Source organism: Eucalyptus grandis, chromosome 3, assembly GCF_016545825.1.
Source record: "Eucalyptus grandis isolate ANBG69807.140 chromosome 3, ASM1654582v1, whole genome shotgun sequence".
Taxonomy (NCBI): domain Eukaryota; kingdom Viridiplantae; phylum Streptophyta; class Magnoliopsida; order Myrtales; family Myrtaceae; genus Eucalyptus; species Eucalyptus grandis.
Genome location: NC_052614.1, coordinates 54,402,119 through 54,422,006, shown reverse-complemented (window position 1 = coordinate 54,422,006; position 19,888 = coordinate 54,402,119). Strand labels below are relative to the sequence as shown.

At 42.1% G+C, this 19,888-nt stretch overlaps 1 long non-coding RNA gene across 1 annotated transcript; it reads right to left on the bottom strand.

Moving 5' to 3' along the window:
- Positions 1–14,766: 14,766 nt before the first annotated feature.
- On the bottom strand, positions 14,767–18,712 carry LOC120291426. The gene is made up of 2 exons (XR_005549463.1): positions 17,556–18,712; positions 14,767–15,024 (listed from the first exon to the last, which is right to left on the bottom strand). It is a non-coding gene; the product is annotated as an uncharacterized LOC120291426 (long non-coding RNA).
- Positions 18,713–19,888: the final 1,176 nt, after the last annotated feature.

Here is a 19,888-nt window from a genome sequence, read left to right as displayed (position 1 = left end):
TTGTTTCTTAACGTACAAGGTTATTTTAGTTGATTGAGAATAAAAGGTGTTTATCTATAGTTTCACCATTAATAAAGAACCACTACATTTAGGACATATTCATGCATTGACTCACGAGTCTTGTACCCAGGCATAAAATATGTGATAATTGTTGGGATAATTGTTGAAATAGTTTGTTATCATAAAAAATGTGTCTTTTGGTTAAAAGAATACGTGACTCTTGGTTAAGACAAAACATGACTCTTGATCAAAGAAAATGTGACTCTTAGTTATAAAAAGAAGTGACTCTTCATCTTAAAAAGGAGGCTATCGATAGTTATGAAAGGAAATGACTTTTGACATGAAAAGTGATGATGGTTGAGGATAAGGTGCCTATTTACAAAAGATGTGTTGATTGGCTGTCTATGAATAGACACCACTTCACACATCATTTATAGTAACCACAACTGTTGAAAAATACTTCTTCAAAACTCTCTTTTCTTCTCTTTTTATACACACAACGTTAACACATTCAAGGAAAAATTTCAAGAGAAATTCGAGTAATTGATGAACTCGTTTCTTTATGGTTTTGTTATATATCCTGGAGATATATTTGTTCTAGACCCGATAGTAATAATAGTGGGGCAAATAATACCTTAAAGACAGTGATTATCTTCACACAACAAAACATTAAGGATCTACTAATACTTCTCTATCTTCTTCAACAATCAAAATTCCCAACAATCTTTAAAGTATTATCGTCATGGAGATGGAGACATCGACTACATCAAGTGCTTGCAATCTTGACAGATTGCTAATCAATCATTATGATGGAACTAATTTCATCTATTGGAAGAACAATATGATTCTTCTTCTATTTGAATTATGTATTTTCTACATCCTCAACCCCAACTTGCCCACTTTCCTTAATCCAAAGGATGATAACTCTAATGAAATCAAAGTTGCAAGGAAAAAGAGCAATGATGATGAAAGAAGGTACCAAGGAAGGACTCTTAATGCTCTATCGGATCATCTCTATGAAACTTTCCAATCTTACACAAATCCCATAGACATTTGGAATGCCTTGGAGACCACATACAATACCGACAAACAACGTATTGAGAGATTTATTGCTCTGAAGTATTTTGAATTTACTATGGTTAATAGAAATTCTGTCTCAAGCATGTGGAGGAACTACAAATATATGTTATCAAACTCAAAGACCTTATGATTGAAGTTTCTGAACCTGTTCAAGTTGCTGTAGTTATTTCAAAATTGCCTTCAACTTGGAATGATAATCGAAAGAAACTTCTTCATACAGCCGAAAACTTGACCGTAGATAATTTGATAAAACACATTTGAATTGAGGAAGGTTCTCAAGAACGCGAGGCTAATTATGTGAAAGAAGTTGCAAATAAGGTGCATTTTGTTGAGAATGGCAACATGAGTAGAGACAAAGAAAGTAAGAAAGGAAACAAGAGAAAGTTCATTGATAACAATAACATCAATAAGCCTGACAATAACAGTAACTTCAAGAAGGACCAATCTTGCTTTTACTATGGTAAAAAAGGCCACTACAAGAAGAAGTCTCCCTATCGGAAGAAACAAAAGGTTGACACGACAGCAAATATTGTAGAGCAAAACATCAACATATTAGTTGCTATGGTCTCTCAATTGCAAATTGGGATGGTAATTGAATTAGACATGGCAACTATGAATGATACAAAGGATTGGTGGTTTGATTCCGGTGCAACTATGCATGTCTGCAATGGTAAGAAGCAATTCACATCTTATACACTAGTGGAAAAGGAACAAGTGTTGATAGGAAATCACAATATTGTAGTTGTTCCAGGGATAGGCATAGTTGAATTGCAATTCACTTTTGGAAAGAAATTGACTTTGATCAATGTGTTGTATGTTCTTGATATTTGTAAGAATCTTCTATCAGCAAATTTGTTGTGCAAGAATGGAATTAAGGCTATGTTAGAGGCTGATAAGCTTATCATATCGAAGTATAGGATGTTTGTTAGGAAAGGATACTCTTGTAATGGAATGTTCAAGTTAAGTATTAATGAGAATATCATTTCTATTTATATACTTGAGTTGTCTTTCTTGTGGCATAATAGATTATCACATGTTGGATATAGTACTTTGAAATTTATGAATAAAAATGGTGTGATATCATGTGATAATTTAGAGGAGAAGGATTGTGAAATATGTTTACAAGCTAAGATGACTAAGAAATCATTCACAAAGGTGGAAAGATCTACTAAAGCACTTGAACTGGTGCATTCAGATATTTGTGAATTAAATGGTGTACTAACTAGAGGAGGAAATTGTTATTAATTACATTTATCGATGATTACTCTAGATATACTTATGTTTACCTAATGAAATCAAAAGATTAAGCTTTTGATATGTTCAAGATATATAAGGCTGTTGTTGAAAACCAAAGGGATGCAAAAATCAAAGTTTTGAGAAGTGATCGCGAAGGAGAATACTTCTCATTAGAATTTTCTGCATTTTGTGAAGAAAATGGTATTGTGCATCAAGCAAGTTGTCACGCCCTGATCCTCCAAGCACGTGCCTATTCCTCACCTTGGTCGATTAATGGCGACGTCCCAGGATGCATCGTCGACCCTTTAATTTTAATACGCATGCGGAAGCAATTAAATAATCTCCAGACAATAAATCAATGGGATAGGAAAGCAATGCCATAAAATCTCAAACCACACAACCACGCTTATATACATATATACATAGTAGACTATGTCATATATTATATAGGTTGGTCTAGGTATATAAAAACATATACACCATGACAGGTTCTTAAATAGGGGGCGGGGGTCTAACAACAACAACTATTCATCATTGCTAAATTCTTCCTGCTCCACCTCCTCGTCCTCATCGATCTCCCCTTCTTCCTCAGTCCAGTTGGTAGCCTCGCCTAAGTACACCGAAGAGTCAGAATCGCCTTCAAGTTTGGGATTCTTGGCATCCACTACTAATCCACCCTTACGATCTGTTGTGCCCTTACCAAGTGCAGCCTCCAAAACGTACCGAGGCACGTCAGATTCTGGCATAGGGACCTCCCTTCGCCCATCATGATAGTGACGATACCATGATCGGTACTTGTGGGGTATCTTTTCGGGTTCACCCACATCAACCCAGACGGTGGATTTTATCAGTACATACTCCAATCCTTCAGGGTGGAGGTGTATTGGAAAGTGATAACCTATCTCAGTGACTTCTTCAAGTATACCAAAATGCGCAGGAAGAGAGGGAGGTGCTGCCATCTAGGGACTTAAAATGTTATCCCACAATGGAGTGAGACTACATCTCAGCAAGTTCTAACTCCTAAAAACCGATTAGGAAGCCAATACGCCCTAAAGGCTACCTAACCACAAACAGGCGTCAGAGGACTTACCTTAGCCTCAGTTCCTTCCTGCAAGTCAATTCAATTCATAAATGTTGACACGTACATCATTCACTCAATTCAATCAATCGACTCATCGATCAATCAACTAAGTCGATTACATGTCATCGAGACCATCACACGATCACCTCAATTAATCATCATCAACTCTTAGCCACGGCCTAACAGGCATAACCTAGATTAAGTGGTAATCACAGTCCCACTGGCAACTTTTCTATATTTTGTGGTCATTATGGCCCCACCTGGCAACTTTTCTATATTTGTTGGTCATTACGGCCCCATCTGGCAATTTTCTAGGTTTAGTAGTAATCATGGTCCTACTGAGCAATTTTCTATATTTAGTGGCATCATGGCCCCACTCGGCAATTTTCTAGATTTATACCCACATTATCTAATTTTTTGGGATAAATCCTCATAACCTCCAATTTTGCTCAATTACTACAATAAGGTACTCAATTAAATAAACAGAGAGCACCATAGCAATCTACACAAAATTTCGACCACCGGTCATCTTGGTTAAATTTCCGGAAAATAAATAAATAATTAAATAATTATGGAAAATAATAAATAAATACAATAAATCCAACTTAGGCCCGTTATAGCCTAATTGGAAGCCGAAACGGATCTAGAAAAATTCCAAGGTTCGTTCAATAAATAATAGCACGAGTCTACTCACTAATGTCGCTAACTAACCACCTAACATGCATCGGCAGATAATTAAATTAACTAATTTAATCTAATCTAATCTAATCTATCCACATAAACCATACTTAATTAACCTAATCAGTCCATAAGCGTAATTAACTAACTAAGCCGGGATTAGTGAGTTCAACTCACTTGATTCGCAATCTGTCCGGTTCAAAACGTCTGGAACGCAACGAGGACCGATTATCTCCTAGGCGGGCCAAACTTTCGTGGCCCGGAACCACCTCAAATTGGGCCTGAAACACCTCTAGAAACCCACTAACAAAACCTTTGTTTGCTGCTGCAAAAGAAAGGAAACAAGCTAGTTGGAGCAGTAAGGCTCGGGAAAGGCTAAAAAGGACCAAACCGGGCCTTGATGAGGACTCACGGACGTTGGAGGCGGGTCAAACAACTTCGGCATGGGTTGAGGGAGCTACTGGGATGGCGAAACAAGGCTAGAATGTGCACGGGGCTGGGCGAACTCGTGGGGGCAGCAAGTGGCGAGCGGTGGCGCGAACTACGAGATGGCGAGGGTGGTGGCTTACTGGCTTGCTCCGACAGCTTCTCTGCTAACTGGTGGTCTTCGAACGGCAAGGAGGAGGGAGGAAATGGAGCTGCTCTACCGAATGAGGTGAAAGGGGAAGAGAGATTAGAGGGGGCCACAAGCCTTAATTTTCCACAAGCTTGTTCCCTTGACTTCACCTCAGCCATAGTTGGTTTGTTGACCCTCATTCAGTCAACAAGCTTCATCCTTGGACACTTGAAATGGTCCAAAATGGGCTAGGCAAGGGGGCATACAAATTTGACACAAATCTCTCTCAATTGGACTTGATTTCCTCTTCAATTCAATCCCATTTCGGCCTCAATAAATTCCGTTGTCGAGTCCTCGATCAAATCGATATTTTTCCTTACCAATACAACTCATTTGCTTCTCAAATTTGCGATAAAAAACGATCCCTGTCTTTTTCTGAACAAAAACAGTCCTATGTCGACTTTTTCCCAAAAAGTCTCGGATTGTAGAAAAATCTTCTGAAACTGAGTCGACGTTCCTAGAATTTATTATGACATGACAAAACCTTCAATTTTTGAAATCGGATTTAAATTCGTGAGGCGCGTTTTTAGCGTGACCTAGGCTACTAGGTAGTTTTTACAATTTTTTAGTGCAAATGACCCGTGGTCAATTTTCTTCAAGCCATAATGAACCCACTCGACATATTGGCGACTCTTGGTTGTCATGAAAATCTTGAGAATTCAAATACGAACATAGGGTACCAAAACGATAGAAAAATCAGTCTAGTGCCGGCCGACGAGAATTTTCCAATTTAGTGGTGTCGCCCACGATTAGCCACACATCTCAGTCGAATCGGCCTATCTCTGATCTCAAATTGATTTCGATTGTGTCATAATGGTCTTTAAAGATGAGCACGGTCGAAAAGCAAATTCCTGGTCAAATTCTCAAGTCTATTGCATTAAAATTCCTTAATGGCTTCCCTGAATAGTCTAGTTATCTCGAGAGTAATCAGCTCTAAGAACAACCCTATAGACGCGTCAATGAAATGCCCGATTTATTAAATTGAAAGCCTAGTCGAAAACCTAAAATGTCACAATTCTTCCCCTCTTACATAAATTTCGTCCTCGAAATTTATGTAATAACAAAACTTCATCAAAAAGGTGGAGTATAGCTATCTCATCGACTCTTTAGTCTCCCATGTTGTTCCTTATGTACCGTGGTGTTACCAAACCACTTTGAGCAATTGAATGGTCTTTGTATGCAGGATTTGCTCTTTTCGATCCACTATCTGAACCGAGCTTTCAACGTATGACACATGGTCATCCACGTCCAATTTCTCAAAATTGAGCATGTGGGTCAAGTTAGGCTCGTATTTCCTTAATATCGATACGTGAAAGACGTCGTGCACTTGCACCAATCTCAGTGGCAATGCAAGACGATATGCTAAGGTCCCAATTCTTTCAAGAATTTCAAATGAACCTACGTACCTTAGACTTAGTTTTCCTTTCTTCCCAAAGCGCGAAGTTCCCGTCATTGGTGACAACTTCAGAAAAACTTGATCACCAACTTGAAATTCCAAAAGTCTTCGACTCTTATCTGCATAACTCTTATGACGACTCTAAGCGATCTTCAATCTGCCTCTAATCACTGCCATGGCTTCCACTGACTGCTGGACCAACTCTGGGCCTATAATCTTTCTTTCCCCAACTTCATCCCAACACACTGATGTCCTGCACACTCTACCATAAACGCTTCGAATGGAGCCATCTGTATGCTTTGCTGATAACTATTGTTGTCAGCAAATTCCACCGGGTGTAACTAATCTTCCCAACTTCCTTTAAAGTCTAGTACACAAACTCTTAGCATGTCCTTGAGGGTTTAAATTGTCCTCTTAGACTGGCTATCTGTCTGAGGATGATATGCCGTACTATATTGCAGCTTGGTACCTAAGGCATTTTGCAAGCTCTTCTAAAAGGCGGCGGTGAACCTCGAGTCTTTATCTGAAGTTATTGTAACTGACACTCCATGCATACGAACCACTTGATGCACGTACACATCTACGTGTCTATCCAAGCTAAGGTTTTTTCGAATCGCAATAAAGTGAGCCGACTTCGTCAGTCTGTCGACCACTACCCAAATTGAATCATTTCCTCTCTGACTCCTCAGTAGTCCAATCATGAAATCCATCATGATATGCTCACATTTCCACTCTGGGATCTCAAGAGGTTGTAGAAGTCGTCTCGGCTTGCAATGTTGAGCTTTAACTTGCCGACATGTCAAACACTTGGTGACATGCTTGGCGATGTCCGCCTTCATACTTGACCACTAGTAGTGTTGACGCAGATTCTGATACATCTTGATACTACCAGGATGAATGCCGTAACTGCTATGATGCACTTCCAATAGGATATCCTCTCTAAGCTCCATATCGTCAGTTACAACCCATCGTCCTCGGAACCTCACCGTTCTTTTATCAGAAACCTGAAAGTTAGCCTTCCTTTTCTCAGTGTTCTCTTGAAGGATCTTTTGCACATCTGGGTCTATTGGTTGAAGTAACTTGATTCTAATCTAGACATCCGGTTCAATGCTGAGGGTGGCCATAAGACTTGAAAGGTGGCCTACCTCAAACTTAAATACTAAATCTCGAGCTCTCTCGATTAGGTTTTATTCTTTCATCAATATATAGGCAACTGAAGACTTTCGATTCAGAGCATCAGCAACCTTATTCGCCTTTCCTGGGTAATATAAGATATCATAGTCGTAATCCTTCAGTAATTCCATCCATCAGCGCTGTCTCATATTCAACTCCTTCTAAGAGAGCAGGATGGTCATTCAGCGAAACCATACCTGTAATCACGTCAAGTGCAACCTCTGCCTGACCTTGTGTGATGGCATACATTATGCCCTAAACTAGAGGTCTAAGCTATCCTCCCTGAGGCGCATTCTGAGGTGCATACCCTCTGATTTGTCCCAACGGTGGCGGCGGCAATTATGGTTGTTCTCTTATCATTCTCGGACAATTCCTGGCTATGTGACTCAGCTGGCCACACTCAAAACAAGCATTTGGTCTAGATTGGCATGGGGCAGATCCTTGTCGCCTTCCACAAAAGCGACATACGATATTCTAGTTAGATCGAGACTTACCAACTCCAGCTATCCTATTAGGCGGGATCTGGAATCTATCTCCTATCACGGGCTTCTTTCCCTGATGGATTCATTCTTTGTAAAAGCTAAGCCTCGATCTAGATGAGGCAACTTACTCATTCAAACCTCTTTCTATCATCTGAGCTCGATGATAGACTTCTCAATAATCTTTCAAATCCAATGATAGGAGAGGTTTGTTTCAATTTAGAACAAATACCACTTCTGAATTTTCGGGCTTTCTCTTTAAGGTCTTCTATCAACCTTGGAGCATACTATAACAGTTCTGCAAACTTGACCCCATATTAGTCAACTATCATGCTCCCCTAACGGAGATGTTAGAACTTCTCTATCTTTTGTTCCCGGGTAGTACCTGAGAAGTACTAATCATTAAAAGCTCTGAGGAAGGTGTCCCACACCTGGACCACATCTTCTGGAAATACGGTATCCTTGGCAACTCTCCACCAAATGTTCGCATTGCCTTAAAGTTGGTACACAACCAGTACCACCTTCTCCTCTTTGTTGCACATCGGAATTGAGAATGCTTTCTCAAGATCCTGAATCCATAGTGAAGTAGACTCAGGGTCTCCAATACCCGAAAATCTTGGTGGGCTCAGCTTCAGAAATTGCTTGACGAGCTTATGGATCGGCCTCTCTCTCTACACCAGGACATTCTCAGGCAAAACTATGGCGGGTGCAACAATGGGTGCAGCGGCAGTTGTGGCCTCAGCAGCGGAGGCAACAACAGCAGTAGTAATAGCTGAGCGGCGGCTTCAACAACAGTGGCTTGATTCTGAGCCTGCTAATCCATTCAATTACCCATAACCTCTAGCACTCACATGATCCCTTCGATCCTGGGATCACCAAGGGCTACTACTCCAACACCAATAGGAGGTAGTGCTACACCATTGGCATTGGCCTATGCCGATGCCCTAACTCTGCCTCCTTGGGTACCGACCTTGGTCGACGTTCTAACCTGAGCTGTAGGCCTAACAATTCTCTTCCTCAGAGTTCTCTGCTCCTACTCTCTCATGGTTAAGTCTTTTCTTCTGAAATTTGCCTTCCAAATCCACACTGGATTAGAAGATGAGCAATACAAACACATCAAACAATTTTACCACACATCTACCATGAACATGCACTAGTCACGTATTTAAAGGCCTCTACTACTTACTATCCCATATTCATCACACATTATCACTCAAATCCCTAACCATTGTTTTGATACCACTTAAACGGGGATGTCAGCCCTGATCCTTCGAGCACTTGCCCATCCCTCACCTTGGTCAATTAATAGCAACATTCCAGGACGTATCGCCGACATTTTAATTTTAATACACATGCAGAAGCAATTAAATAATCCCCAAATAATAAAACAATAGGATAGGAAAGCAGGACCATAAAATGTCAAACTGCACAACCACGCTTATATACATATATACATAGTAGACTATGTCATAAATTATATAGGTTGGTCTAGGTATATAAAAATATGTACACCATGATAAGTTCTCAAATAGGAGGCGGGGGTTTAACAACCACAACTATTCATCATCGCTAAGTTCTTCTTGCTCCACCTCCTCGTCCTCATCGATCTCCCCTTCTTCCTTGCTCCAGTTGGCAGCCTCGCCTGAGTACACCGAAGAGTCAAAATTGCCTTCGAGTTTGGGATCCTTGGCATCCACTACTGATCCAACCTCAGGATCTGTTGTGCCCTTACCAAATGCAGCCTCCGAAACGTACCGAGGCACGTCAGATTCTGGCACAGGGCCCTCCTTTTGCCCATCGTGATAGTGACGATACCATGATTGGTACTTGTGAGGTACTTTTTCGGGTTCACCCACATCAACCCAGACGGTGGATTTTATCAACACATACTCCAATCCTTCAAGGTAGGGGTGTATTGCAAAGTGATAACCTATCTTGGTGACTTCTTCAGGTATACCAAAATGCACGGGAGGAGGGGGAGGTGCTACCATCTAAGGACCTGAAATGTTGTCTCACAACGGGGTGAGACTACGTCTCAGCAAATTCTACCCCCTAAGGTCTAATTAGAAAGCCAATACACCCTAAAGGCTACCTAGGCACAAATAGGCAACAGAGGACTTACCTTGGCATCAGTTCCTTCCTACAAGTCAGTTCAATACATAAATACTGACAGGTACATCATCCACTCAATTCAATCAAATCGACTCATCGATCAATCGACTCAGTTGATTACATGTCATCGAGATCATCACACGATCACCTCGATTAATAATCCTCAACTCTTAACCACGGCCTAATAGGGACAACCTATATTAAGTGGTAATCACGGCCCCACTAGCAACTTTTCTATATTTTGTGGTCATTACAGCCCCACTTGGCAACTTTTCTATATTTTGTGGTCATTACGGCCCCACTTGGCAACTTTTCTATATTTGGTGGTCATTATAGCCCCACCTGGCAATTTTCTCAGTTTAGTGGTAATCATGGCCCCACCGAGCAATTTTCTAGAGTTAGTGGCATCACGGCTCCACTTAGCACTTTTCTCAGACTTAGTGGCATCACGGCCCCACTCCGCAATTTTTGATATTTAGTGGCATCACGGCCCCACTCGATAATTTTTTATATTTAGTGGCATCACGGCCTCACTCCGCAATTTTTGATATTTATATCCACATTATCTATTTTTTTTGGGATAAATCCTCATAACCTCCAATTTCGCTCAATTACTACAATCAGGTACTCAATTAAATAAATAGAGAGCACCACAGCGATTAGCACGAAATTCCGGTCACCGACTATCTCGGCTGAATTTTCGAAAAATATGTAAATAATTAAATAATTACATAAAATAATAAATAAATGCAATAAATCCAACTTAAGCCCGCTATAGCCTAATTGGAAGCCGAAACAAACCTGAAATTTTTTTTAAGGTTCGTTCAATAAATAATAGCATGAGTCTACTCGCTAATGTCGCTAACTAACCACCTAACATACATCGACAGATAATTAAATTAACTAATCTAATCTAATCTATCCACATAAACCATGCTTAATTAACCTAATCAATCCATAAACATAGTTAACCGACTAAGTAGGGATTAGTGAGTTCAACTCACGTGATTCGCAATATGTCCAGTTCAAAACATCGGGAACGCAACGGGGACTGATTATGTCCAAGGCGGGCCAAACTTTCATGGCCTAGAACCACCTCAAAATGGGCCTGAAACACCGCTGGAAACCCACTGACAAACCCTTTGTTTGCTGCTGCAAAAGAGAGGAAACAAGCTGGTTAGGGGCGGCAAGGCTCGGGAAAGGCTAAAAAGGACAAAATCAGGACTTGATGGGGACTCACGGAAGTCGGAGGTGGGCCAAACAACTTTGCCACGGGCTAAGGGAGCTTCTGGGATGGTAGAACAGGGCTGGAATGTGCACGAGGCTGAGCAAACTCGTGGGGGCAGCGAGCGGCAAGCGGTGGCACAAACGACGTGACGACGAGGGTAGTGGCTCGCTGGCTTGCTTCGGCGGCTTCTCTGCTAGCCTGGGGTCTTCGAATGGCAAGGACGAGGGAGGAAATGGAGCTGCTTGACCGGATGAGGGTGAAGGGGGAAGAGAGAGATTGGAGGGGGCCACAAGCCTTGATCTTCCATAAGCTAGTTCCCTTGACTTCACCTCAGCCACAACTGATTCCTTAGCCCTCATTTAGTCAACAGGCTTCATCCTTGGACACTTGAAATGGTCCAAAATGGGCTAGGCAAGGGGGCATACGAATTTAACACAAATCTCTTCAATTGGACTTGATTTCCTCTTCAATTCAATCCCATTTCGGCCTCAATAAATTCCGTTGTCGAGTCCTTAATCAAATCGATATTTTTCCTTACCAATACAACTCAATTGCTTCTCAAATTTGCGATAAAAAACGATCCTTGTTTTTTTCTTAACAAAAACGGTCCTATGCCGACTTTTTGCCGAAAAGTCTCAGGTTGCAGAAAAATCTTCTGAGACTGAGTCGACGTTCCTATAATTTATTGTGACACGGCGTGACAACGAGGGTGATGGCTTGCTAGCTTGCTCCAGCGGCATCTCTACTAGCTAGTGGTCTCCGAACAACAAGGAGGAGGGAGGAAATGGAGTTGCTCAATCGGATGAGGGTGAAGGGGGAAAAGAGAGATTGGAGGGGCCCACAAGCCTTGATCTTCCACAAGCTTGTTCCCTTGACTTCACCTCAGCCACAGCTGATTCCTTAGCCCTCATTTAGCCAACAAGCTTCATCCTTGGACACTTGAAATGGTCCAAAATGGGCTAGGCAAGGGGGCATACGAATTTGACACAAATCTCTCTCAATTGGACTTGATTTCCTCTTCAATTCAATCCCATTTCAGCCTCAATAAATTCCGTTGTCGAGTTCCTGATCAAATCGATATTTTTCCTTACCAATATAACTCATTTGCTTCTCAAATTTGCGATAAAAAACGATCCCTGTCTTTTTCTGAACAAAAACGGTCATATGCCGACTTTTTCCCAAAAAGTCTAGGATTGCAGAAAAAGCTTCTAAGAATGAGTCGACATTCCTAAATTTTATTATGACACGACATGACGGCGAGGGCGGTGGCTTGCTGGCTTGCTCCGGCGGCTTCTCTGCTAGCTGGTGGTCTTCGAGTGGCAAGGAGGAGGGAGGAAATGGAGCTGCTTGACCGAATGAGCGTGAAGCAGGAGTGGGCCACAAGCCTTTATCTTCCACAAGCTTGTTCCCTTGACTTCACCTCAGCCACAGCTGATTCCTTAGCCCTCATTCAGCCAACAAGCCTCATCCTTGGACACTTGAAATGGTCCAAAATGGCTAGGTAAGGGGGCGTACGAATTTAACACAAATCTCTCTCAATTGGACTTTATTTCCTCTTCAATTCAATCCCATTTCGGCCTTAATAAATTCCGTTGTCAAATCCTCGATCAAATCGATATTTTTCCTTATCAATACAACTCATTTGCTTCTCAAATTTGCGATAAAAAATAATCCCTATTTTTTTTTTCTGAACAAAAACGGTCCTATACCGACTTTCTCTCAAAAAGTCTTAGATTGTAGAAAAATATTCTGAGACTGAGTCGACGTTCCTAGAATTTATTATGACACGGCATGACGGCGAGGGCAGTGGCTTGCTGGCTTGCTCCAGTGGCTTCTCTGCTAGCTGGTGGTCTTCGAACGACAAGGAGGAGGGAGGAAATGGAGCTGCTTGACCAAATGAGCGTGAAGGGGGATGAGAGAGATTGGTGGGGGCCACAAGCCTTGATCTTCCACAAGCTTGTTCCCTTGACTTCACCTCAGTCACAGCTGATTCCTTAGCCTTCATTCAGCCAACAAGCTTCATCCTTGGACACTTGAAATGATCCAAAATGGGCTAGGCAAGGGGGCATAAGAATTTGACACAAATCTCTTTCAATTGGACTTGATTTCCTCTTCAATTCAATCCCATTTCGGCCTCAATAAATTCCGTTGTCGAGTCCTCGATCAAATCGATATTTTTCCTTACTAATACAACTCATTTGCTTCTCAAATTTGCGATAAAAAAAGATCCCTATCTTTTTTTGAATAAAAACGGTTTTATGCCGATTTTTTCCCAAAAAGTCTCGGATTGTAAAAAAATCTTCTAAGACTGACTCGACGTTCCTAGAATTTATTGTGACATGACAGAACCTTCAATTTTTGAAATCGGATTCAAATTCACGGTTAATTTCACTCAGGCACGTTTTTAGCATGACCTAGGCTACCGGGTAGTTTTCAGAAATTTTTAGTGCAAATGACCTGTGGTCAATTTTCTTCAAGCCACAATGAACCCATTCGACACATTGGCAACTTTCAATTATTGTGAAAATCTCGAGAATTGAAATACGTACATAGGGTACAAAAATGATAGAAAAATCAGTCTAGTGCTAGCCGACGAATATTTTTCAATTTAGTGGTGTCACCCACGATTAGCCACACATCTCAGTCGAATTGGCCTATCTCTGATCTAATCAATTTTTAACTGTGCCATGATGCCGCTAAAGATGAACACGGTCGATAAGCCAATTCCTGGTCGAATTCTCAGGTCTATCGCATTAAAATTCCTTAGTGGCTTCCCTGAATAGTCTAGTTATCTCGAGAGCAATCAGCTCTGAGAATAGCCTTATAGGCACGTCGATGAAATGCCTGATTTATTGATTTAAAAGTAGAGTCGAGAATATAGGATGTCACACAAGTGCACCTTATACACCACGGCAAAATGGATTGGTAGAAAGAAAGAATCAAACTTTGATGGATATGGTTAATTCCATGATTTTACAAGAAAAATTATCAATAAATTTGTGGGGAGAAGCACTTCTTACTATATGTCATATTCACAAAAAAATTCCTTCAAGGAAATTTAAAATATCTTCATATGAACTGTGGAAAGGAAGGGTACCGAATATCCAATCCTTTAAAGTATGGGGATGCCTTGCGTACTATAAAATTCATGATCTTAAGTGAACAAAATTAGGACCAAGGGCATCAAAAAGTGTGTTTTTTGGATATGCTGAAAATTCTAAAGTTTATCACTTATTAGATGTTGAATCTAATGTTAAAGAGACGTTGAATTTCTTGAACACAAGTTTCTTAAAGATTTAAGTGATACCTCAGCATATTCACAAGCAACAATTGACACAAGCAAATCTTAATCAATTAAAATAAAACTATTTGATTCTACAAGTGAGCCAATGAGACGTCAAAGAGTGAAGAAAACAAAAGATTTTAGTTCCAATTTTATAACTCTCCTAGTAACAGGAGATAGATAAAAGATTGTGAATAAATTACAGATGTTATTTTACTTGGATGAAGATCCAAGGACATTCAGTGAGGTTATGTCATTGAGAGACACATCATTTTGGAAAGAAGTTGTCACGCCCCAACCCTCAGGCACTCGCACATCTCTTACTTTTGGTCGATTTTAAAATGCAATATCCCAGGACTACATATCACCGACCATTTTCTTTTTAAAAGCACATGCGGAAGCAGTTATAAAAATCCCCAAACAATAAAGCAATGGGATATATAAGTAGGACTAGAAAATTGAACCTGAAAACCAACACTCTTTTGTACATCTATAATGACTCAGTCACACATGTACATATACAAACCATGCTAAAAAGGTTGGTTTCTACTCAATTAGATTCTACAGCAACAGTCACCAGGATCCTACTCTGGATCATCCTCGGGATTCTCCTTCAGATACTCCTCTTCGAGTTCTTTCTCCTCAGATTCTTCATCAGGGTCCTGAAATGTTTTCCCCAAATCGGGATGAGATTACGTCTCAGCAAGTTCTACCCCCTAAAACCCGATTAGTAAACTAATACACCTTAGGGCTGCATATGCACAACATGAGTCAGAGGACTTACTTTGGCCTCAGATTTCACCTGCATATTAGCACAGATCAAATAGGCACCCAAGCAATCACATCACAGATCGAAGCATCGATCAAATCGACCTAGTCAATTACACGCCAACAAGACCACTCATAGTCATTCTTATTCAATTAATCAAGTCACAACATCGAATCAAGGCAAAGATCAATCGACTTAGTCGATTACATGTCTGTCGGACCATTTCTAGGTCATTCACTCCATCCCATAAAACCTCTAATAATACACTTAGTCACAGAGCTCCATTAATTTTCTCGGGTGTCGCTTTCGCCAAGGTGACATAAGTAACAGAAGGTTTACGTGCGTTCTTTAAGGCGCTGTTTTCACACAGTGATATTCCTCATCACCGAACCACGCCCGTCATAGATCACAGACAGTCTACATGCGTTCTTTAAGGCGCTGTTTTCGAAACAGTGATGTCTTTCATCATCAAACCACGCCTGTCACGATTCATAGGCAGTCTACTTGTGTTCTTTAAGGCGCTGTTTTTGCACAATGATATCCTTAATCACCGAACCACGCCTGCCACAAGTCATAGACAGTCTACGTGAGTTCTTTAAGGCGTCGTTCTCACACAGTGATTTCCTTAATCACCAAACCACACCTGTCTATACTTCGTACCTGATCAGTTTCAGCCAATAGAGTTCTCAGTTCACTCTCACGACTCTCTCCACTGTACAGCTCATCAAGGCATTATAAATACTAAATAGTCATACTCGGCCACCTACCAATCAGTCATTCAATTCCACTAAAATTCAATCAATTAAGGAATAATTCCTTAAATTGCACAATCAATTTAATTAATCACAATGTGGAGCTCAAATAAATAAACGGACTGCACCATGACAATCAGCACAAAATTCCGGTCACTAGCCATCCCAGTTGAATTTCCGGCAAATAAATAATTAAATAAATAAATTTCAAATATTAAATAAATAAATACAATAAATTCAATTGAATACAATATAAAGCTCAATTAAATAAACGGACTGCACCACGATCATCAGCATAAAATCCTGGTCATTGGCCATCCCAGTTGAAGTTCTGGAAAATAAATAATTAAATAATTAATTTTGAAAATTAATATTTAATTCCTAAAAATTCCAATTAGGCCCGAATCACCTAATTAACACCCGATAAGGGTCGAGAAAAATCCCACGAAGCATCCAATAAATACTATAAACAATTCTCTATCTAAGTACACTAACCAAACAACTAATATGCAATGCAATTAACTAATAATCACTAATCAATTCTAATCTAACCACCTAATTACACTTAACTAACACTAATCAACATTTAAGTATAATTAGCAAACTAAGAAGGTATTAGGCTCCGTTTGGGAACCACTTCCCAAAGCCCTTTGGAGGCTTAAACATCCTTGGGCAAATGCCAGCCCGTTTGGCATTCGTTTTTGGGTCAGCATTCCCCAAATGCGTGCTTTCCCTGAAAGCCCAAGGCGGGTGGGGCTGCCTTGGGCTTTCAGCTTACCGAAAATGCTGAGCTTGAGGATTAAAAAAATTTCCTTCCCAAATTACCCTCGTTTATTTTTCGTTTGTTCGTCTTTGCCCTTACTATTCATCGTCTTCTTCCACGAGCTTCTTCTTCTTGGGCGAGCTTCTTCTTCTTCCTCGACCGCCGGCGAAAGGCGAGCGGTTGCAGCGACCGTCGCCCAGACGACCGTCGTCGGGGGTGACGCGACCGACGCCGGGGGTGGGTCGCGGCAAGGTCTGGGTCGCCGGGACCCAGATCTGGGGCGGTAGGGTCGCGGGAGGACCTTCCCGCCTCGATCCGGGTCGCGGCGGCGTTGGGCGACCTCGCCGCCCGCATCCGGGGGCGAGGTCGCGCGACCCTGCGGCGACCCAGATTCGGGGCGGCGAGGTCCTCCCGCGACCTCGACGCCCCGAATCTAGGTCGCCGGAGGTCGAGGCGGCGTCGCGCGACCTCGCCGCCTCCCGATCCGAGGTCGCCGGAGGTCGTGGGAGGTCGCGCGACGCCGCCACGACCCAAATCCGAGGTCGCCGGGCCTCGCCGCCCCAGATCCGGGGTCGCCAGAGGTCGCGATGGCGTCGCGCGACCTCGCCGCCCCAGATCCGAGGTCGCCGGAGGTCGCCGGAGGTTCGCCGGAGGTCGCCGGAGTTCGCGCCCTTGCCGGTCAATTTTTTTAATTTTTCTTTTGATAATTTTTTTTTTTACATAAAGATGCTTTGTAAATATAATTTCCCAAACACTATTTTGCTCAAAGTGTTTCACAAAGGGCTTTCAAAATACAATTTACCAAACACGACAGAGTTTTGAAAAACACCTTTAACTCAAAGGTGTTTGCATTTACCTAAAGACTTTCCCCCAAAGTTTTCCCAAACGCCCTTAGTGAGCAAAACTCACTTGGCAAAGCAAAGATCGGAACACTGCGACAGCGACGCAACGGCGGCCGAATCCCAAAATTTCGGCGGTGACGATAGACACTCGGGTTGGGCCAAGAAACTTTGCAAGGGCCAAGAAATTATAGGCTTGGACCGAACACTAAAAGAATCTGCTGGACTGGGCTTGAAACAAACTGAACTGGGCCGGGCTTCAAATGAGCTGGACAACAACTAAGGATGGGCTGAACTGGATGGGCCTGCTGCAGTTGAAAACTCACGGCTGGGCTACTGCACCTGGTGGAATTGGGCCGTGACATTGCTTCGGTAGGCTGCTGGCGTTGGGCTTCATGTGGACTGTTCGTGGGCCACTCGAAGAAGCTGCAGGAATTCGGTGGAACCGAGGACAGCTGCAGGCGTGAGGCGGTGGACTAGATGGACGCCGAAGGAGCTGCTCGGTGGACAAGCTTCGCTAGAGTGAGATGGACGGTCAACCGTTGGGCTTCAAGAAGGACCGAATTGCTGACTTGTGGGCTGAAGACACGGGCTTCGCTGGCCGAACAACAAAGCATCCAGGAGCTGTTGGTGTCGCTCGAGTGTGGGATGGGGAAGACCGAAGCAGCTGGTCTTTGGTGTGCTGCAGGGGACGAAGAGGAAGGACACGCGGCAAAGATTCAACCAAATTGAAGAAGAACGTGGTCGTGGCCGTTTCCAAGAGCCTCGGTGGAGATGACGGTCAACAAGGCTTCGGTGAAATCTTCACTTGGGGTCTCCGCAGCGAAGAACAACCGAGCAGGAAGAGAGAGAGAAGATCGGTGGATTGTGGACGAGCTGGGAGAGAGAGACATGGGCGTGTGGGCATGCTGGCATCAACGGAGGGCTGTTGTAGTCGACCGGACAAGATGAAGACACGGGCGCTGCTGAAGATCATGCGGATGAAGGCAGCTGGCAAGAGGAAGCTGCGAGGTCAACGGAAGAGCTTCTGTGGGCTTGAGATTGACCGAGTGAGGCCGGATTGTGGACAGATGGCGCGGGTGAAAGGAGTTGCAGCTGCTGGCGGTGGAAATTTCGCTCGGTGGGAGCTGGCGCCGTTCGAAGGAGAAGAAGAAAAGCAGAAGGGCGATGGGTTCGGGGAGGCTACGCACGAAGGAGGGAGTAATGGATGAGGATGGAGTCCAAAAGTCCACAAAAATATCTTGATTCATGATGAATTTGGCCAACAAAGCCTTCAACCTTATCTACTTGGTCTCCTATTACTTTCCAACAAGTAAATTTCATAATAAACTCACATTAATACGAAAATTGCAGCCCCCTAAGCCAAGGCTCCGAATTTCACTAAGTAACTTCAATTCTCTTGCCAATTCTCCAAATTGGGTCCAATTCCGATGAATAAAAGCCTACGAAATTTCCACACCTTCCTGTCGTCAAGTAGCTCGGTCTAGAAATCCAATTTCCCTTCAATTAAGCCCATTTGAATTTCCGTTAATTTTCCGCGACGTCTAAATCGATTTTTCGTAAAAATCTCGGAATCTCTGAAAAATTTTCGTACGATGAGTCGACATTCCTAAAATAGATCATGACATCACAGAACTTTCAATTTCTGAAATTGGACTTAGACTAGTGGTTAATTTCACTCGGACGCGCTTTTAGTATGACCTAGACTACTGGGTAGTTTTCAGAACTTTTTAGGACAACTGACCCATGGTCGATTTCTTCGAGCCATGATGAACCCACTCGACACATTGGCGATTCTCGATTATCGTGAAAATCTCTAGAATTCAAATACGGACACAGGGTACCAAAACGATAATAAGATAAAGTTAGTGCCGGTCAATGAGAATTTTCCAATTTAGTGGAGTCACCCACGATCGGTGATTCATCTCAGTCGAATTGACCTATCTCTGATCTTAATTCGATTTTTAACTATGCCGTAATGATCTCTAAAGATGAGCACGGTTGAGAAATCGATTCATGGTCGAATTCTCAGTCTATCTACCTTAAAGTCCTTAATAGCCTACTCAGCTAGTCTAGTTATCTCGTGAGTGGCCAATTTAGAAAAAAACACTGTAGTCGCGTCGATGAAATGCCCAATTTAACCAATCAAAATCAGAGTTTGAAAATCAGGATGGCATAGAAGTAATTAATGATGAAATGGTTTCAATTACAACTAACAATACATTGACATTAATTGACTTGCCTCCTGGATCAAATCTAATCAGATGCAAATAGATATTTAGAAGAAAGTATCAGCCTAATGGTACACTACAAACCTTTAAAGCAAGGTTAGTAGCAAAGGATTATAAGCAAAAAAAGGGAATTGACTATTTTGATACATATGCACCGATTGCTCGAATTACA